Genomic DNA, 23,703 nt, shown 5'->3' with positions numbered 1-23,703 from the left:
GTAATCATTACTGCACCAATGCATATGTAATGCCTCCTTAATGGAACTTTCTCTGTTTTGATTGTTAAAAATGCTAGTGTTATGAATATAAGAAATGAACAGTCGATTTAGAGAAGATGCAGTGGAGTTGTTTGCTCTTAGTGCATCTTTAGATCCTATGGATGGGTGTTGTTTGTCATTTGATATTGGAAATATTTACATGTTTGAAAATAAATATTTGAAAGTTCAATTGCAACTTTTTCACATATTGATTTGGCTAGTGTTGACTTTGCCTTCACTGAACGATAGTATGTGTGTTTTCATATATAGATGCATTTGATTCAAGAAAATAGAGGTGAATGCAATTTAAATAAACCAATTTTTGTGGATTGTAGAATTGTAGATTATCTTACTTTTGTTTTCAAAGAAGGAAGTGTTTTCTATTTGTGGATTGAATTTATTTAAATTTAAAAGAATTTTTATTGATTTTTTTCTTATAATTTTGTATCTAAAAGCTAGTTGAAATCAATGAAATGAAAGCTAAACTCATTCCAGAAATGAGTTTCCTAAATAAATACTCAGAGATTGAAGAATTATATTTGATGAACCATTTTAATTCTTCCACACCAGGTCGCAAACACCGAGGCCCAAACACTAATAAGCATATCTCTGTGAGTTTGACACAAGTTTAGGGCGCGCAATACAATGGAGTCAGGAAGGAAAGTAACCATCAAAAATAAATAAACATGGAAGAATTATTAGAGAAAAGATAGGAGTGGTGCCAATTGAGAATAAGTTGAGAGAAGAGAGATTGGGGTGGTCTGGTCATGTGAAGCGTAAACATACGGAGGCTCCAGTTAGACAAGTAGAGCACGTTAGGTTAGAAGATAGAAAGAAAAGAAGGAGTAAACCTAAACTGACTTGGAGGAGAGTAGTATACCCTAAACCTAGAAGCATTACACATTTATAAGGATTTAACCCAAAATCGTTTAGAGTAGAGAAAACGAATCCACATAGCCAACTCAAAATTTTTGGAATAAAGGCTTAGTTGAGTTGAGTTGCCCTTCTTATCAAGTCTATACCAACTACCACGGCATCCGATTTTGAAACATTTGTTAAGCACGTGTATCATCCACACAAATGTACACATCCGTGACAGCAGAACAGCTTTATGTATATCTCGCTCCAAAAAAATAAATACTGCCTAATAAATTCATACCCATGACATTCATTTGCTAGCAGAAATGCCTACCAAGAAATAGGGGTGTGATTCCCACTTGCAAGCAGTCCTATCCTCTTCTGCGTTTTTCTAAGAGGCAATAATATAACAACCCAAGAAGGATTCCGCCAACTTGCAAAATTAGAATTTTTATAATCAATTTTATTTGGTGGATTAAAAATGTAAAATAGAGAGAGAGAGAGAGAGAGAGAGAGAGAGAGAGAGAGAGAGAGAGAGAGAAAGAGATGGTAGAAAGATCATAGACGAAGATAGAATCACAAAAGAATAAAAGTATGTTCATAAACATTCAAACCATATATATAACAGCTAGATATCAAAATATCTAAAATAGAAGCAGATAAAAACAAGAAGAAGACAGATTAACTACGAGCTATGCTTGAAAGTCACCATTCACTTTGTCTTCATATCATGGTTTAATGAGATATGTTACAACCTGTATGATCTAGGCATGTTACTACTTCGAAATTTCCATAATCAAGGACTCCAAAACATCTCCCTTGAATGACAAATCTACAGGCGAATGCCTTCTCAATTGTTTTTCTTCTTCTTTTTTTTCCCCTTCTATTTCTTTTGTTCATGGTTTTTAACTGAGCCTAAAATTAGACCAACACCTTGCCCTTTTCTTTTTCTCCCTTCTCTAAGTTATCTCAGCAACCAAATAAACAACTGAAAGCAAACTTTAATGAAAAGACTCCTTATAACCTCAACTGAGCTAACAAAGAACCCGAAGCCCAAACTCCAACCAATTCGAATTAAGCAATTTTCTTAGTCAAACCCCCTCTTTGGATCTCCTCCATACATGAAACTATACTAGGTTCAGATTAAAATTTCACTTTAACCCATCAAAAGCCAACAACACCATAAAAACATTGAATTTAAAACTTCATTCATTCTTTGCTTTTTGCCCTCAAATTTCCTGAGATTCTTGACAATGAATGACCATAACTAAACCATAATTTCACATACAAAGTTTTTTTTTTTTAAAAAAAATAAAAGTTGAAAATTGATTACTATTGCTAAATACCATGACAACAATCACCTTTACCTTAAATAGAGCAACCAAACTCACCATTGTAGCACCCACAATGAATTAACTCTATCTCCATGAAGGCCACAAATGATATTGTACAACCACAAACTGTGCATTCTTCAAAGCAACTATTAGAACTACTACAATCAATGCCACATTCATAGCCTAAGACCATAATTTTTAGCTTTTTATTGGAATGCCTATGCAATCATGCTCGCAACTTTTCGATGTCAGATTCTTTACTGCATACCTCAGTTGATTAGATGCTTTAGGATCGGGACCATTTGATTGCATTTGCATGGATATTGAATGAGATAATGAGAGGGTTAAAGGGCATATTTTTAAATAAAAAAATATATAAAAATTTCATTTGAAAACCTGTTACATGAGAGTTTTGACCTCATAATTACTTTACTTCCCTCAAAAATTGAACTTGTAAATTAGCCTAGGACAGTAAAAAAATTGCATTTGTATTTAGTTTTTTGCAAAATTGAGTAACTAACAATGGAATAGCATAAGTAAATAAAATCAAAACAGCTCAATTTAAGAGTACAGACTTACACAACTTGTATCTCTTTTTGAGAAACCATTTATCAGATGCATCAGTAGTATAGTATGTGCACAAATAAGTTAACATCGTAACACACATAGATATCATCAAATGACAAACCCTGATCTAGTCTAACAAGATCCAAATAAAATGCAAACAGTCACCTAAAAGATTCATAATCAAACAGTAAAACCCAAGACCCATTTGGTGGGTATTCACATAAATAATTACCAAATAATATAAAGCAACAGAAAACAAAAAAAATTCATAACTCTCGAAAACCCAGATAGTTAAATTTCGCAATAACACGTGATGAGATGATGGAAAAATAGAGCAGAAAAATGATTCCACTAGAGAAAACCCTTCAATCCGTAGAGAGATGAGAAATGATTTTATATTTTGAGGGAAAAAAGCCGAGAATAGCAAGTGAAACATCAAAGCTCGTCAGCTTTCATGGACAACCATAAATAACGAAGGAGAAGAAGAAGGAGAGGAGGGAAGGTGAGGAAGGCAGAGAACCCATACCAATTGTCAAATCAGTTCCAATGCTTCATATCGTGTAAAAGAAGCTCACTCTAACCATTATTGTCCTTTCCAAGCACTCTCCTGATTCACTGTCAAATCAAACATCCAAGGAAGCCAACAGCTCAAAATCTCGTCACTGATTGAAGATATACTCCACAAACGAAAGAACATTGCTCGAAGGAACTACTGAGAGGAGGAAAACGCAAATGAAAACGGCAAACAAATAAGGAAAACGGCAAACAAATTAGGAAAACGGCGTCGTTTTGCATAGTTAGCGTGTTGCAAGGACACGGGAAACCCCGTTGGAATGGTGAGAAAAGAAAAAAAGAAGGGCCTAACAAAGCGCACACATACTTTCAACCTAAATTAAAGAAATAACAATAAAGGTTTCCAAAAAAAGATAAACTTATTGCCCTTAAAGGAAAAGAAATTTACCAAATTACCTGAAATTGGAACTATTCAATGTATACTAAAAACTTATCACAAAAATAAAGTTGACATTACCTCTACTGTAACAATAGTGTGTGTATTTTCTACAATGAAAATTGTGAAAAATATAAGTTGTACAACAAGATGGAAAAATGATAATTACTTGCATTGAGAAAGGCATTTTCAGTTAATTTGATGTTGATTCGATCATAGATGCATTGATTCAAGAAAAAGAGAGATGAATGCAATGTAAATAAATCAATTTTTGTGGATTGTAGAATTGTGGATTATTATACTTTTATTTTCAAAGAAATTATGTTCTCTATTTATGGATTGAAGTGATTTATATCTCAAAGAATTTTTATTAATTTCTTTTTCTTATAATTTTGTATCTAAAAACTAGTTGAAATCAATGAAACGGCAGCTAAATTCATTCCACAGTTTGAAGGATTCTCTCTAATGAACCATTTTAATTCTTCCACAGGCATCAAATAATGGTTTTTTTTAATGGTCAATAAGTATTTTACTTTATTGCCCTTCCTGTCAAGTCTATTACCAAGAGTAAAATCTACAATATTGAGGGCTTAGGGTTTAATTCATAACCAGAGTAACCGATTTTGGAACATTTATTAGCACGTATATGATCCACACATTTATGGTAGCAAAACAGCATTATCAATATCTCACACCACAAAATAAATAATGCACATAAATTCATAACCATGATATTCATTTTCTAGCATAGATGCCTACCAAGAAATGGGGGGTGTGATTCCCACTTGCAAGCAGCCCTATCCTGTTCTGTGCTTTTCTAAGAGGCAATAATATAGCAATCAAAGGAGGATTCCACCAACTTGTAAAATTGGAATTTTAAAAACAATTAGATTAGAACTCCAGTGGATGCTCAACGTAACATACGTGTCACACTCTCAGTTTACATGCATAAAATAGACACATCAAAGACTTTCCTCTTTTGAGGATTTGATCATTACACATCCTATTATTCATTCTCTTTTACATCTCGTAAATCTGTCTATCATAGGTACTATAAAATATGAAGCCACCAAGGCTTCACAACACACAAATGTGTTTATTCAACTGGTTCACATGCCATTCCTACTTTTCTCAACAAGATTTCACCCAACAAACTTAAACCCCAAGCTTACACTCTATGAAAAATCTATGAAAAGTAGGCAGCTAACATGCACGGCAAAGCCAACTATGTTTGCATATTCAGCAAGCAATTTGCTTAAGCTGGGGAGCCCGCTTGTTCACAAAGGTCTAATAGATCTAGGGTCTGCACAACAACCACAATAAAGCCTTTCAGACTTCAACTTCTTTCATAACACAAGTTCTCATTCAAATTGAAGAAGATGAAAAAGAACAAGCAACGGGTAAATGTTGATATTATATCAGGAATTGAGAGTTCAAGACGAAACTTTAATAATTCTCATTATAAAAAAATATCTGTTATAACTAGCTTACAAATCTAAAACACTCACAATCACATAAACACAATGTATAGAGAGAGAGGAATAAAATGGAAATAAAATTTATGTGATTCGATTGTAAGGTTTATGTGGTTCGATTGTAAGGTTTATATCCAAGACACAAGAAAAGAGCAAAATACAATGACACAAAACTCTCGAATGCTAACCCATTGTATTTCCCAAATTTCTCACAATGCTACCGCAATAAGCAGAACAATACAATGCTAATACTGGTCAAACCCTTCCCTATAACCATATACCTCATAAAATATTTCATTCAGTAGCATTTAAAATAATAATTTAAAGCTCATTGGTAATGGCCTTGAAATTTTTGTTCTTCTACTATAGAAAATTTGTTTGACTACTTGTTGGTTCCCACATTAGGGAGCTTTTGTTGTGGTTGAAGAAGTTGATTTGCTTAAAGTAGGTCCATTTGGTACCAAGGTCAGTATCAATCAAATTTTACCTCTGCTTTCTTTTTCATTATTTTTCTCAACATGTGTTTGATGCTAAATGAACTCTAAATCATTATCTGATTCTCAGTGTCTAATTTGAAATGTTTTCTCTCTCTGTGTAATAAGATTTTGTTATAGGATTTGAACTACAGTCGATTAAGTCATTATATTTTCTATAATCTTTCCTCGTTGTTAAGAGTTTTTTGCATGGATTTATGCTTTTCAGCATTGTGGAGATACTTGACTCTCTGCATTTCAGTAGTCCAAAACTTATTCTTATGTTGCTTGTGAGATCATCCAAATAAAATAAATTGCTTGTGAGATCCTTCTATCGGTTTTTTTTATCTATGTTCCACAAATGCAGGTTTTAAACAATAAATATTTAATTAAAAAATGAAGTCCCCACAATCCCTATGTTATTAAGAAAAAGAATTTTTGCTCACATTTATATGCAAAATTTCATTTTCATAATTTGTGGATTTACATTTGTCTTGCCAATTAATGAAGGATGAAAAATGGTAAGATTTGAAAAGAACTTAGCTTATGAGCCCATGGAAAATCAGTTAAGGTGGATCCCTACTTTGGGCAGATTTACAGAGCTATTCACATGTGGCTGTTTGAGTTTTAAATTTAAAGTGATTTAAACGTCAAAGAATCTTTATTGATTTTTGTGCTATATTTTTTGTATCTAAAGCTAGTTGAAATCAATAAAAAGGAAACTATATAAGATTCAGGCTATTGTGAAGTGGTCATTACTAAGTACTGTAAGGTACTGTAAGAGGACCATGTGGACTTCTTGGGCTTGATGGTTATTGCTGCAAGTTCATCAAGGAATGGCACAATTCCATATCGTTGACCTCAATGCTTGGAAGAAACTCCTTCACCTATTCACAAGAACCCAATTGAAGGAGGCGTTATCCACTGCTTTTATTTTGGCTCTCCTATAGATTTCTGTCAGCAACTGGCCTCAACAAAAGATGGAGGTATTCCTACTTCAATTTTTTTTTAATAGGTAAAAAAATTAATTTTTTTAAACGCAAAAAAAAATTCATTTAAAAAAATTATAGTAAAAATAATATAATTAATTAAATTCTCTTTACAAGCAACACAAGTTTGAACTTTAATCAATGAAAATTATTCATCTCTTCCATTGATGTTAGATTAAATATAATTTATTGTATGGGTTAAGTTTTGTCCTATGATTGGTTAATCTAAATGTAAAGATTCCTACAAAACAGAGAAATTGAATAAGAGAATAAGAAAAATGTATATCTTTTGCACGAGAGATTGATACAATTTATATACAAATAAAAGAATAACTGCCTCTGGACACCTGTACATTTTACTAGTCACCTGTATATTCTAGAATACAGCTATACTTCTAACAAGCCGGCCAGCTCAGCCAAAAACTTTTCCTCCTCATCTCTTCAGCTGGATAGCTAGTATATATTTACACATAAGACAAAAATCTAACACCTTTTGTAAAATTACAGAAAATCTAATACTGAATGATTTTTTGAAGTAAAAAACTAAAAATAACAAAGCTTGAACCTTTAGGCCTAAAATGCTATTTAATTGTTTATTTGGGGTATGAGAAAGAGTAAAGACTTTGAATTAGACTTCGTCTATTATTATATGTATATGATTTCTAAGCAAGAAATGTACAATGGAAATTTATCACAAAAATAAAGTATTTTTATGTATTATGTATGGATTTGGCTAGTGTTGACTTTACCTCCATCAGAATAATAGTGTGTGCATTTTCTACAATGAAAATTGTGAAAAATATAAGTTGTACAACAAGATGGAAAAATGATAATTACTTGTATTGAGAAAGACATTTTCTGTTAATTTGATGTTGATTTGATCATAGATGCATTGATTCAAGAAAAAGAGAGGTGAATGCAATGTAAATAAACCAATTTTTGTGGATTGTAGAATTGTGGATTATTAGACTTTTATTTTCAAAGAAATTATGTTTTCTATTTATGGATTAAAGTGAATTATATTTCAAAGAATTTTCATTGATTTTTTTTTTCTTATAATTTTGTATCTAAAAGGTAGTTGAAATCAATGAAACGGCAGCTAAATTCATTCCAAAGTTTGAAGGATTCTCTCTAATGAACCATTTTAATTCTTCCACAAAGGGCATCAAATAATGGTTTTTGTTTTTTAATGGTCAATAAGTATTTTACTTTATTGCCCTTCCTATCAAGTCTATTATCAAGAGTAAAATCTGCAATATTGAGGGCTTAGGGTTTAATTCATAACCAGAGTATTTGATCCACACATTTATGGCAGCAGAACAACATTATTAATATCTCACACCACAAAATAAATAATGCACATAAATTCATAACCATGACAATTAGATTAGAACTCCAGTGGATGCTCAACATAACACACTGTGTCACACTTTCAGTTTTCACGCTTAAAATAGACACATCAAAGACCTTCCTCTTCTGAGGATTTGATCATTACACAGCCTATCATTCATTCTCTTTTACATCTCTTAAGTTTGTCTATAAGATAATAGGTACTATAAAACATGAAGCCACCAAGGCTTCACAACACAGAAATGCGTTTATTTAGCTGGCTCACATGCCATTCTTACTTTTCTCAACAAGATTTCACCCAACAAACTTAAACCCCAAGCTTATGCTCTGTGGAAAATATGTGAAAAGCAGGCACCTAACATGTACCGCAAAGCCTACTACATTTGCATATTCAGCAAGCAATTTGCTTAAGCTGGGGAGCCCGCTTGTTCACAAAGGTCTAATAGATCCAGGGTCTGCACAACAACCACAATAAAGCCTTTCAGACTTCAACTTCATTCATAACACAAGTTCTCATTCAAATTGAAGAAGATGAAAAAGAACAAACAACATGTAAATGTTGATCTTATCTCAGGAACTGAGAGTTCAAGATGAAACTTTAATAATTCTCATTATACAAAAATATCTGTTATAACAAGTTTACAAATCTAAAACACACACAATCACATAAACAAAATGTATAGAGAGAGAGGAATAAAATGGATACAAGATTTATGTGGTTCGATTGTAAGGTTTATATTAAAGACACAAGAAAAGAGCAAAATATAATGAAAAGAGCAAAAAGCATGGCACCATACTTTTTATTTCGATTTTCGATGAACAATGAAATTTTATTAATGCCGGTATTCATTTCCACCATTGTTAATATAAATATTTGTTTAAATTCAATCTATCTTATACTTAAAATAATGAAATTTTTCTTTTTTTTTTTAAATTTCATATTTTTGTGCTTTAAAATCTTGATGTATTAGATTTAGATTAAAAAAATCTCTAAATTAGAGTGTAAGTCTTTTTTACTCTGATGCAAGTTAGAAAAAATTAAACAAATTGACGGTACTCCTAAATTTCCACAAGTTCCCATCAAACGAATTGATATTGCTCCTATATTTTCACAAGTGTATTCACAAATTTCCACAAGTCAAGTTTTTTTTTTTTTTTTAAATGCTGATGTAAATTAAAAAAATGAAACGAATTGACACTACTTACAAATTTTCACAAGTTCCCATCAAGGATGCTTCTTTGCATTGCATTTTACGGTAGGATTCCATAAGCAGGGTCTTCTTCAACAGCCTATTTGGACTAAGGTGAGAGAGAAGCCCGATTGAACCAAGCCTCTATTGCTTTTCATCATTTATTTCATTTACTTGGTTTGCTTTCTTTTCCATAGAAAAGAATTAACTTTGCCTTTTTCATTGGTTTTTTGCTTTTTCATTTTGTAGCATTGGAGAGATTGGACTAAGGTGGGAGAGAAGCTCCATTGAACCAAGCCTCTGTTGCTTTTTGTTGCGTCCCTACCGCAAGTGCACGGGTCGTACAAGTAGTATAGAAAAATATTGATCCCACGAGGAGTTGTGTTAATGATTGAATTTTTGATATAAAAAGTTGAATAAATTGAAATATTTTTGAAATTGAAGTAATGAATTGATGGGTAATGGAGTATGAAATCTAAATATGCAAAATTAATATTCTATTCAACAATGTATTAATTAAACTAAAATTTGTATCAAATTGAAATAAGCAAGTTCAAATATGGCAATATTCAAAATGGCAAGTGATTAAATTTAACTAGAAATTAACAATGGTAAAAAGGCGATTCCGGAGTTCGGGATTTCATATTCGAGCTATTTTGGGATTTTAAATTGGTTATCCAATCTTATGAAACTTATGGGTTTTAAGGAGATTAATTCTTAAATCCTTTGAATTCCCTTTCGAGTGAGACAAAGAGTGCCTTAATCAAAATAATCCTACTTTCGTGGAGTTAGAATTAATTAAGACCCATTAAGTTCTTTAATTAATCTGTGAATCCTCTTAATCCTTAGCCTATTTCTAGGTCCAAGTTAATTAAGTCCAATTTCTTGATTATCTATCACAAGGCCTTCTCCTTTCGGTGCTTCAACCATGGATTATGAACATCACTTAATGGGATCCTACACTAAGCATGTCATTAAGCATACAAGAAATGAATAAAACTCATTAAGACCACAAAATATGGATTACCCAATCAAAATCCACAAAATATCTCAAATATTACAACCCTTACTCCAGAATCAAAAGGTAAACTACTCACTATCCATAATGCTTACAAGATATATTGAGTTTAAATGGAAATAAAGCTTTAATATAAGCTAAGAAGTAAGAAATTAAACACTAGAAATGTAGAAATATGTAAGGAAAGAAAGAAATCTGCAAATCTTGGTTGAGAATGGTGTGGAAGGTGAAGGTGACTCTTCAAATTTTGCTCAGCCCCTCCTTTTCTTTTCTGCTCCTTGTCTCTCCCTTTTAAAATGGGATAATGAGACTATTTATAGCATTTTTTCTGACATGGAGCCCTAAAATGGTATGTTCTAGGAGGAATTATTTGAGGGAATCTCCTGCCAGCTCATTAATGAACTCTTTATGGGACTGCATAAGTGGACTGCATAAGTTATGCAGTCGCTTATGCAGTTTTCGGCTGGTTCTGAGTCACTTATGCGAAACTGCATGACTTGGTGCATAGGTTATGCACAATTCCGTGAAGGTGCATAAGGGAGGCGAGAATGTGCATAAGCTATGCAGTCTCCTTATGCACATTTCGGCTGGTTCTGGAACAGTGATCTTTCTCCTTATGCAGATCTGCATAGCTTATGCGGCAAGTTATGCACAGTTTGATCAATGCATATTTCAGCTTGAAAACTTGTTTTTGACATCTTTGGCTGTAGAAGACACTCCTCAATGGCAAAATTCTCTTCAGTCCTTCAAAAACACCATTTTTCCTACAAAACAAAGTAAAAATTACAAATTAATGCAAAATTGACAACTATGAAAAACTAACTAATTAACTAATGAAATTAGCTAAAAATGACTAATAATCAAATAAAAAGGGTTATAAAATTAGACCTAAATGACTATGCAAAATGTATACATCAAATACCCCTAAACTCAAGCTTTTGCTTGTCCTCAAGCAAACTTTAAAATGTGATGCAAAGTTTTTAGGGGTGCCTTATCCAAAGAGCTATGAAAATTACCAATTGAAGTAACTTAACACACCTTCAGCCATACCAGCTATCCATATACCCATCCTTCAAAATGCAAAGAATCTAATGCTTATCCAAGCTTTCACCGCTTAGCCATCAAGTCAATTATCATTCAAAATCCCCAAACCAACCAATCAAAAGAGAGAGTCATGCTCAAAAGGAATTCTAGAACAATCAATAGTCAAAGTGTCTCTATATAGAATGATGGAATTAAATGAATGAATGGATAATTTTCCAATCCCATAGGCAAATTCCCTACTCCTATCTCCACTAATGTAGCAAATACTATCAAGAGATCAAAGGTCTTTTTAGGGATGTAATGGGGCCATGGGGTTCAAAATGAGGCTAAGAAGAAAAATGGGTAAAAAGGATTCAAAGCATGAGAATATTTTCAATTTTGAAACATAAGGTACACTTTATTATATCTTTTTCTCTTTTTTTTATATACATAGGAGAAAGAAATACACAATGAGGATTGTCAAGTGCTAGCATATTTTACAAGACACATAAAATGGAGGGACATTTTGATACTTTAGACTTGTATTTTGCATTTTCTTTTGATGCTTGTCCCTAGAATTTGCCACCCCTAAACTCATTTCTTTTAATACTTTGGGTGGATTTCTTTCATTTTGAATGACAATGGTGAAAAGCACATATACTAGCACTTTTACAAGGTGACAAGCATTTCTTCTCCCTTTTATTGTATTTTTTTTTTCTCTTTTTTTTATTTTTTTATGTACCTAATATTATGAATAATTATTCTCATGAAAAGGGTTGGAGTGTTTGGTTCATTGGCTAGGTGGTAATAAGGATTTCAAGAAAAATTAGGGATAAAAAGGTTCAAAGGGGTTTGCAAGGGTTAATTTTAATTAGGAAAAAGGCCAAAGGTTTAAAATAAGAAGGTTTAAATCAAAGAATGCCTAATCATCTCTCTTTTCAAGTATAAGCTGGTATTTCGCTTTGAAAGGTTTAGAAAATTTGTTCTAGGATTGGTGAGACATCAATTGACTACCTTATATCCAATAACTCCCTCTAAACACTTCCATCTCCAAATGACTAGTTGGGTGACTTTTTGGCTAAGAAGATATAGGCAAGGGATAGACACTTCAAAACCTTGCACCTTTTAGGAAACTTTCAATCCACAAACCCAACTAAAAGGTGAGTCAAATCACTCTCATAGGCACATTTTCAATACTCAAGGGGTTTGGCAAAAGATTTTAATGCATGGTGCATGATTCCTAAAATGAGTAATGCATGAACTAAATGGAGGAAGTCTATTTGTATGCAATGTGTACAATTTCTAAGTGATGTATAATGTGTGAGTAAATGTGTTATGTATATGTATGTGTGGATATATATGTAAAATATTTACAATATATGTAAATGAAATGGGATGAGATGTTCCTATACTCAAAATGTGAAAAATGAAGCAAAAATTAAGCAGAAATCAGAATGTGCACCCCCAAACTCAAAATTGGACATTGTCCTCAATGTCTCATGCAATGTATTATCAAAAGTCAAAGCAAATAGTAAGTACCAGGAATTGTAAAGATTAAGAGCCAAAAGAAAGAGTTACCTGGTATGGAGCAAAAGAGAATTCAAGATAAAGGGATGCATAAGAAACTGCACAGGTTATGCAGAGTTAAGTGCTGTCCAGAACATGTGCATAAGTAAGGTGCATAAGCCGTGCGGTTCTGCATAAGAGGCAATATATGTTGCATAGGCTATGCAGGACAGTTGCATGAGGAAATTCATAGCTGTGCAGTGTATACAAAAGCTGCTGCATGGGAATTGGCAAGGGGAAATGTACAACCAGCAGTAAAAGTATTGAAATATACACAGAGTATGGGCAAATATGTACAAAAGGGCAATAAGTGCAATAAAAATCAAAGAAGACTAATTTAATAGCTATCCAATAAAACTTCAAGAAAAACAGAATATAAAACAAACTAATTCAGAACTAACAAACATAATCCAAAACAAACTATAAATGTTTGAACATATTTACAAAGAAAAGGTCCTACAAGGTTGAACAAAAGTAAAACAGAAGCTAATCGAGGTTTATTGTTTTGCCCTTGTCCAAAGATGTTGCTAAGGGGCTGGTGGCTGCTGCTGGCTGTCGAAATGATGGTGCTGGAGGAGGTGATGGAGGTGGGGGTGGCATGCCCAGAAAGATCATGAGTTGCTTCACCATCTCCTTCAATTCTTTTTGCTTGTCCCTGGTTTCCATGACAAGGTCAAATAGGTGATCATGACGATCCTTGAGTGTATCAAGACCAGTGTCAAGCTTCCTATCCACAAAGAATATATCATCACTAAGCCTTTCAAGATAGGTGAATAAGGCTTTAGTGTTGAATGCAGGAGATGCTGTGGATGAGGAAGGTTCAGCTGTAGGAGGTATGGGCTGAGCAGAGGCTGCTGGGATGTCCTGAGCAGGTTGAGGGGGTGGGGTAGGTGTAGTAGGGTGCTGTGGGACTGATGGGAAAGGTTGGGTTTCTGGTTGTGCAATAGGCTCAGTTTCTGCTGCAGGGTGGGCAGTATCAAAATATGACAAATTGAACCCTGTTTTGGTTAAGTGTGCAGTATCAAAATATAAAGTGTCCTCAAGTGCTGGTATTGAGTGCTCTGCAGGATTAAAACCAAAATGCTTGGCTATGACAGTGATAAGCCCACCCAAAACAATGTCACCTATGGATTTGGTGGCAATATGCAGCACATGCTCACAAAAGAAATAACCAGGAGAAACTTTAACCTTGTGAAATGCACACCATAACATAAAAAGTTCAGATTTTCCCACAGCACCAGAACTAGTCCCTCTGCCCAATATTGTGCTAGCAATCAACCTATGAATAAACCTAAGTGCAGGATCAAGTATTTGGGATGTTTTTGATCTTCCAGCAGAGAAAGTTTGAGTTTGGTTTGTGATGATTCTCCAAAATTGGGCAGCATTCCAAATGCCCTTGTTGGCTACCTCTACTCCAGTATGTGGTACTCTAAATAACCCATTAATTGCAAAACCAAAAATGCTATGAAATTGGTCTAATGACAGCTCTCTATTTTGCCCCAAGCATCTAAATTTCATAATTGGCTTATGGTCTACATCATGCAATTTGAGGGTAGCAGAGAATGAAGAAATAAACTCCAAAACTAGAGTTGGATAAACTATCTCCTGCTTATGCACAAATTCCATCCAACCCATCCCATCAAGATATGCAACTACATTGTCAAATAAACCAAGAGATTGTAAAGCATCAGCAGATATATACCTAGTGGGTTGTACCCTCCTATCCTTGAGTCGCTTAAAAGTTGCTTTTTGAATTGTATCAGGGAGAGGCTAGGGTAGCTTTGATACATGTGAGGTTGCCAAAATTGTCTTTTTGCTGGAAGAGGGTGTAGAGGCTGGAGCTTTTGGCTTTTTGGGTGGTGGTTCCGACAATGGGGTGGGTGGGTCTTTGCGTTTGGACAGAGGAGGGGCAGACGACATGGGTCGCACAGATTTTGACCGGATTTTGCGTTTGTATGTGGTTGGGGGAGGTGGTGGGGGTGTCGCTTGTGGAGGAGAATTGGGAGTGGGGGGTATCGATGACAATGGTGAAACTTGGAGAGGGGAAGCGGGGCGGGAATGTGGAGGGGACTCCATTGCAGATGGGAAGATGGAAGAGATAAGGGGAAAAGAATAAAATCGAAGAAGAATGAGAATTAGGGCAAATGTAGTGAGAATCGAAATGGAGAAGAAGGTATGAGGAGGAGTTATGCCGGAATGAGGATTGTGAGAGAGAAAGGGAAGTGAACAGGGTTTATCGGGGTGAAGGTGGGAAAGAAAAAGGAAAAAAAAAATTTGATTTAAATGGGTTATGTAAAAGACTGCATAAGTGAAAAATGATTTATGCATAACCTATGCACTGTCCTTATGCACTGTTCGGCAATTATTGAAATCGTAGGTTGGTGGTCATGCAGATGTGCATAAGTCATGCACCTTCCTTATGCATGTTTCGGTGACCCTTGAAATTTTGAGGAGCGAAGTCATGCGGGAGTGCATAAGTTATGCACTCCCCTTATGCATCTCTCGGCAGAATTGGTTTTTCAGAAAATCGGGTCATGCAGAAGTGCATAGGTCATGCACTCTGCTCATGCACTGTTCGACAACTTTTGGAATTTGGGTTGGTGATCATGCAGATGTGCATAAGCTATGCACTCTGCTTATGCACTCTTCGGTGGGTTTTGAGATTCAGAGTTTGAGGTCATGCAGAAGTGCATAAGCTATGCACTCTGCTTATGCATGTCTCGGCAGCTTTTGAAATTCAGAGTCTTTGGTTATGCAGAAGTGCATAAGTCATGCACTTCGCTTATGCACACCTCGGCAACTTTTGGAATTTGGGTTGGTGGTCATGCAGATGTGCATAAGCTATGCACTCTGCTTATGCACCCCTCGGCAGAATTGGAATTTTGGATTTTTTGGTTATGCAGAAGTGCATAGGTCATGCACTCTGCTTATGCACCCCTCGGCAAGTTTGGTTTTTCTGGGTTTTTGGTCATGCAGGAGTGTATAAGTTATGCACTCTGCTTATGCACCCCTCGGCAGAATTGGAATTTTGGATTTTTTGGTTATGCAGGAGTGCATAAGTTATGCACTCCCCTTATGCAAACTTCAGCAGAGAAAGAAAATGAAGAATTTGAGGTTATGCAAATGTGCATAGGTCATGCACTCTGCTTATGCAAGTTTCTAAAGATGTGAAATTTGACAAAATTAGGCTATGCAGAGTTGCATAAGCTATGCACTCTCCTTATGCACTTGCAATAAAGGTGAAAAATGGCAAGAATTGTGGTTATGCAGGATTGCATAAGCTATGCAGTTGCTTATGCACAATTTAACAAGATCAAGAATGCAATAGAACATGGATTGCAAGTGTGAAAAATACCCTAGAATAAGGAAATATAATTCCATGAAGCATAAACCATGAGAATTTTCACCAAAAACACATCAATATATACAAAGTATATCAAAAAGGCATCACACAAGAATGTAGACATGGATCCTACATAAAAGACCTTTGAGAACTATGCCATTTTGACTCAAATTCTGCAAATCAACATTTAGCACATAAAACTCCATAAAATCTGCATAAAGTTGCATCTAACCATAAATGAGAAATGAACTTTCCAAGTTTTGCCAAGAAAATGCAGCATTTCTACCTTGAATTCTACAACCCAAAGAAGCTCAAAACTGTAAAAATGACTCACTTACCACCACATTAACATTACTCACCCAACCTCACCAAAAACACAAGCCATTTGGTGCAGACACCCTTTTTGCTACAGATTCCATTTTTTTTTTTTTTTTTGCTCTGCATAAACCAGATAGCAGCCCAAGGACAGAATCTATCTGCTGCAGATTGCACTTTGCCTCTGCATAAACCAGATTGCAGCTCCTGCACAGGTTATGCAGCAAAAACCAATCAGTTCTTTTGAAGGACAAAATTTTCAAGTTAAGAATCACTTCCCCAACAGTTTACCAGCCTTTCTTCTTTGAATTACATCTACAAGGGACAAGATTTAACAATGTCAAAAATTGAATTTGGGGAGATTTAAGATAAAAACAAAATCAATGAAAATGAAAGTAAATCAACAAAAGCAAAATAAGAGGACTTGGGATGCCTCCCAAGAGGGCTAATTTATAGTCCTTAGCTGGACTCTTCATGAATTTTCAGTGAAAAAGAGGTGAGGGATTGGAGAGCTTGTAACAGCTTGCTCCCTTTATTGGGTCTCCAGTTATGTAATGCTTCAATCTATGCCCATTGACCTTAAAATTCCCAGATTTTTCACTCCAAATTTCAATTGCTCCATAAGGGAAAACCTTAGAAACTCTATATGGACCAGTCCACCTTGACTTAAGTTTTCCAGGGAACAATTTCAATCTTGAGTTGAACAACAAAACTGAATCACCTTCTTTGAATTCCTTTTTCCTCAGATGCTTATCATGCCAAATTTTAGTTCTTTCTTTGTAAATACGGGCACTTTCATAAGCATCCATCCTCAATTCCTCAAGCTCATTAAGTTGTAACAACCTTTTCTCACCAGCTTGCTTAAGATCAAAATTCAAGGTTTGAATGGCCCAGTATGCTCTATGTTCTAGCTCCACAGGTAAATGACAAGACTTACCATACACCAACCTGAAGGGAGTAGTTCCTATAGGGGTTTTGTAGGCAGTCCTATATGCCCATAAAGCATCATCAAGTTTGATAGACCAATCTTTCCGAGAATTGTTCACTGTTTTCTCCAAAATATGCTTGAGCTCTCTGTTAGAAATTTCAACTTGTCCTGAAGTTTGAGGGTGGTATGGGGTAGCTATCTTGTGCACTACACCATACTTCCTCATTAAGCTCTCAAATTGCTTATTACAAAAATGGGAACCCCCATCACTAATTATAGCCCTAGGAGCTCTAAATCTGCTCAAGACAAATTTCTTCAAAAATTTCACTACCACTCTAGCATCATTAGTTGGAGTTGCAATAGCTTCCACCCACTTTGACACATAGTCAACCCCAACTAAGATGTATCTATTACCATATGAAGGAGGGAATGGCCCCATAAAATCTATTCCCATAACATCAAATAATTCGTCTTCAAGAATATTATTTAGGGGCATTTGATCTCTTTTTGACAAATTTCCACTCCTTTGACATTTATCACAATCCAGCACAAATTTCCTCACATCCTTAAAAAGATTTGGCCAAAAGAAACCAGCTTGCAAAATTTTACTAGCTGTCTTAGAGATTCCAAAATGACCTCCATAATCAGAAGCATGGCAATGATGCATAATACTCTGTACCTCCTCTTCAGGAATACATCTTCTAATTAGACCATCACAACATCTCCTAAAGAGTAAAGGGTCATCCCACCTATAAAATTTTACCTCATGCAAAAACTTTTTCTTTTGTTGCCATGTCATACCTAGAGGTAAAACTCCACAAGATAGATAATTCACAAAGTCTGCATACCAAGGTAGTTTAGCAACAAGAGAGAAAAGTTGTTCATCCAAGAAAAACTCATCAATAGGGATTTCATCCAATTCTTCACCATCCAATTTCAGCCTACTAAGGTTATCAGCAACTACATTTTCAGCTCCCTTCTTATCTCTAATCTCCAAATCAAACTCTTGTAGCATCAGAATCCACCTAATGAGCCTAGGTTTGGCCTCCTTTTTACGGAGCAAATACCTGATGGCTGCATGATCTGAAAATATAACCACCTTTGAGTCAATAATGTAAGGTCTGAACTTTTCCAATGCAAAGACAATTGCCAAAAATTCTTTTTCAGTTGTTGCATAATTTGTTTGAGCCTCATCCAGTGTTCTACTAGCATAATAAATAGCATAAGCCTTTTTGTCCTTTCTTTGACCAAGAACAGCCCCAATTGCATAGTTGCTAGCATCACACATAATTTCAAAAGGTAGGCTCCAATCAGGTGGTTGCATGATTGGTGCAGTGATAAGAGCTTGCTTCAACCTGCAAAAGGCATCCAAACACTCTTGGTCAAATATAAATGGTGTATCATTACTTAACAAATTAGACAAAGGTTTAGCTATTTTAGAAAAATCCTTGATAAAGCGTCTGTAGAACCCGGCATGTCCTAGGAAACTTCGAATTCCTTTGACATTGGTAGGAGGAGCCATCTTCTCTATCACTTCAACTTTGGCTTTATCAACCTCTATTCCTCTGTTAGACACCAAATGTCCAAGCACTATCCCTTCCTGAACCATGAAATGACACTTTTCCCAGTTTAACACAAGGTCAGTATCTGCACATCGCTGCAAAACTTTAGAAAGGTTAGCCAAGCATATATCAAATGAAGATCCATAAACAGAAAAATCGTCCATAAAAACCTCCATTATGTCTTCAATGAAATCTGAGAAGATTGCCATCATGCACCTTTGAAAAGTGGCTGGTGCATTACACAATCCAAATGGCATTCTCCTATAAGCAAAGGTTCCATATGGACAAGTAAAAGTGGTTTTCTCTTGATCATTTGGATGGATAGGGATTTGAAAAAAACCTGAATATCCATCTAAATAGCAAAAGTAAGAATGCCTAGCTAGTCTTTCTAACATCTGATCAATGAAGGGAAGTGGAAAGTGATCTTTTCTAGTGGCAACATTTAATTTTCTGTAATCTATACACATTCGCCAACTAGTCACTGTTCTGGTGGGAATTAATTCATTATTTTCATTTTTGACCACTGTCATTCCACCCTTTTTTGGAACAACATGTACTGGGCTCACCCAAGCATCATTCGAGATGGGATATATGATCCCTGCATCAAGCAACTTTAAAATTTCCTTTTTAACAACTTCTTTCATATTTGGGTTCAACCTCCTCTGATGTTCAATAGATGGTTTACAATTTTCTTCCAAACTGATTCTATGCATGCAAAAGTGTGGGCTTATTCCCTTAATGTCATCTATGGTGTATCCCAAAACTTTTCTAAATTGTCTCAACACTCTTAACAACTTATCAGCTTCTAAAGTACTCAAATTTGCATTTACAATTACTGGATAAGTGTTATTGGTGCCAAGAAATTCATACCTGAGCTGAGAAGGAAGTTGCTTAAGTTCTACCTTAGGTGCATCTTCTTCCTTGAATGATGGTTGCTTAGTTTCTGCTTTTTCCTTTTGTGTGAGTTGAAAAACTGGAGCAAAAATGAATGGTGGACTTCCCTCTAAGTGTTGAGCATATGCAGCTACATGAGGGTTGTCATAATCTATGCCTCCTCCATGAACCAAACAATTTTCAAGTGGATCTTCTGGATATTTCTTTCTGAAGTGTTCTTCAACCAGCTCATCAATAATATCAACTCTCAAGCAAGTATCAGCTTCAGAATGATGCTTTTTCATAGTGTTATTAATATTGAAAACCAATTGCTCTTCACCAATCCTAAGAGTCAGCTTTTCTCCTTTCACATCAATCAATGCTCCTGCTGTAGCCAGGAAAGGCCTTCCCAAGATAATTGGAATATTAAAATCTTCCTCCATGTCCAAGATGACAAAGTCAACAGGTATGTAGAACTTCCCAACCTTCAGAGGCACATTCTCCAGAATCCCTTCAGGATACTTAATTGACCTGTCAGCTAATTGAAGAGAAATGTGGGTTGGTTTAAGATCTCCCATGTTGAGCTTCTCATAAATGGAAAGGGGCATAAGGCTAACACTAGCCCCTAAATCACATAAGGCTTTTGTAGAACAAGACTCTCCAATGTGGCATGGAATTGAAAAACTCCCTGGATCCTTAAGCTTTGGAGGAAGTTTCCTTTGAAGGATAGCACTACATTCTTCTGTCAAAGCTACAGTTTCATCATCTTCAAGTTTCCTCTTGTTTGAGAGAATTTCTTTCAAGAATTTTGCATAAGAGGGCATTTGTGAAAGAGCATCAACAAAAGGCACATTTATGTAAAGCTTCTTCAAAACCTCTAAGAACTTCCCAAATTGCTTATCAAGCTTGGCTTTGTGAAATCTTTGTGGAAAGGGAAGTTGTGGCTTATAGGGCTCAGGAGGTCTATATTTCTCTTCCTTCTCTTCAATTTTCTCTTTACATTTTTCTGCACTCTCTTGTTTTTCACTCTCATCAGTTTCTTTCTCATTTTCTCTCTTCTCACTGTTTTCACTCTTCTCATCATTTATAACTTTCCCACTTCTTAAAGTAATAGCTTGACACTGCTCTCTTGGGTTTTCTGGTTGACTTGGAAGTTTTCCAAAAGATTTAGCACCTGAGGAAGATGCTTGTTGTGCAATCTGGTTTTCCAGCATTCTCACTACAAGAAAATATCAGAATAGAAACCGAATTTAGAAACGGATTTATATCGGTTTATAATTTGAAACGGATTTTGAAACGGAAATCTGGTAGAACAACTTAAATACATTAAAAACCAAATAGCAACTGATTAGAAACCGAAATTAGAAACGGAAACTCGTCGGTTTCTAAATTATGAAGAACATTTTGATGGCAAATTTAGCAACTGTTTATAAACCGATTACAAACCGATTTTTGAAACCGAATAATTTTCCGTTTCTAATATTTGTCATATTAGAAACCGAATATATCGGTTCCTAATTTCTTTCACTTTAATTTAGAAACCGATTTCATTCGGTTTCAAAATAAAAGTATTATCTATTTATATTTAGAAACCGATTCGTATCGGTTTCAACATTCATATAATTTCCATTTTATTTACTAAAAATTAAAGTCTGTATAGAAACCGATTCCTATCGGTTTCAATTTTCCTTTGTTATATTTAGAAACCGATTTATTTCGGTTTCAAAATAAATCTAATCATTAATTTTATTTATTAAATTTTAAGGATAAATTAGGAACCGATTCATATCGGTTTCTAATTACCTAAAATTTAGAAACCGATTTATATCGGTTTCAAAAGTAATGTAATTTCTATTTTATTTACTAAATTTTAAAATAAAATAGAAACCGATTCCTTCGGTTTCTAATTACTCAATAAATTTAGAAACCGATTGGTTTCTGTTACAAATTTTAATAAACACGATAGAAACCGATTCCTATCGGTTTCTATTTTCTTTTATTATATTTAGAAACCGATTTATGTCGGTTTCTAATTGAAAGTAATTTAGAAACCGATTGCTTTCGGTTTCAAATATTAAATTGTTCTCTAATTATATTTATAATTTCTATATTATTTACTAAATTTTCAAAATAGAAACCGATTATTATCGGTTTCTAATTTCTTCAACGATGCTTAGAAAGCGATTACTTTCGGTTTCAAAATTTATCGATTATATATTTGATTTAATAAATTTTAAAGTAAAGTTAGAAACCGATTTCTCGGTTTCAAAATCAATGAAATTTTAAAATAAATTAGGAACCGATTTATATCGGTTTCTAATTCTTTTAGTTATATTTAGAAACCGATAGCTTTCGGTTTCAAAAATTAAAGTGTTATCTAATTATTTTTATTTAATTTTAATTTTAATTATATAGAATTATATTAATTTTATTTTCATAAAACTATAGGGATAATTTAATTTCAAATATATATATTATATTATTTTTTTTTCAAATATATTAATTTTTTATACCATTCTAGAGAAATGTCTTTCATAAACTTACGCTATTAAAATAATTTAAATCAATAATTAATTATATTTATAAAAATAAAAAAATATTTACAAGTAAATACTAATTTAATACTAGCTCCATTCTATGTCAATAATTTTTAAAATTTTTTATAAGAATTAAAAATTATTGGATAAATATTTTATAAAAATAATATTAAAAATTAATTAAAATTTCTTTATAATATCATTGAAATGTAAAAATATGTGAAAAAATAAATATATTGAGAATAATAATAATTAAAGTAAAGTTAAAAATAATTAATATTTTCATAATTTTATAAAATAACAAATAAAATAGAAATTTTTTTTTTAAATGAGAGTGCTAAATTACATAAAACTACGTAGTTTTAAGGATAGGTGACCTTAACAAACCTAAAACGCTCCTCTGTTCTTCATTGCCGCCTTGCTTCTTAAAGTTTCGATCACTCCTAGGCAGCGCCCTCGGTTGAACGAGTGTCTTGTCAAGCTTCTTTGTTGCATTCCTTCACGAAGCTCATCGCTCAAATTTTGTGCATTTTACCTCTATTTTCAAGTGAAGCTCCTGTAATTTTCTATTTCCTCTCTCTCACTCTCTTTTTTGTTTATTTGTTTTTTTTTTCCTTCTTTCTGCGTTTACTCTTTTGTTTTCTCCTATACTCTATGTGGATCACTGTTATCATATTGTAGTTAGGGGTTTTTCTTTGAATTGCTAGATTTGTGCTTGCTTCTTCTATTTTGAGTTCATTGACCATTGATTTGTAGGTAGATTTGTTCTTTTGGTACAATGGTTATAAAGGGAGATTTGGGTTTTGTTGCTTCTTTATGTATTAATTTAGACCTTTAGATTTGAGGTGTTTTTCTAGAAAATTGCAGGTTAGTTTTTTAGATTTTATTATCTGTTAGTTTTTTGGAGCTTAATTATACAGTTCCGGCGTTAATTTGAAGCTTTCTTGGTGGTCATTCGGTTTTCTCTTCTAATAAGCCTTCTGGTGAGCATATGTTTTCTTTCTATATTTAGTTACTGATTTGTCTAACTTGTCTTTTTGTTTAAAGCTCTACTGGGTTTCTTGAGCCGAGTATAGGTTCTACTGGATTTCTTGAACCGAGTATAGGCATTCATTTCTCTTGCATTGGTATATTTGTTAACTTGTAAACTCAAGTGAAAATAAGAAATTTCATTACTTGATTTTCATCTGTATATGTAGCTTGTGCATGAGATATGAAATTACTGAACAGGACTATTCCCATTCTCGTTTCTTGATTGCTAAATTTGATTCTCGACCTTAGTATAACATTAATATATGCAATGGTAGTGGGGGT

Source organism: Hevea brasiliensis, chromosome 15, assembly GCF_030052815.1.
Source record: "Hevea brasiliensis isolate MT/VB/25A 57/8 chromosome 15, ASM3005281v1, whole genome shotgun sequence".
Classification (NCBI taxonomy): Eukaryota; Viridiplantae; Streptophyta; class Magnoliopsida; order Malpighiales; family Euphorbiaceae; genus Hevea; species Hevea brasiliensis.
The sequence above is the reverse complement of the archived record's forward strand: the minus strand, read 5'-3'. Positions refer to the sequence as shown.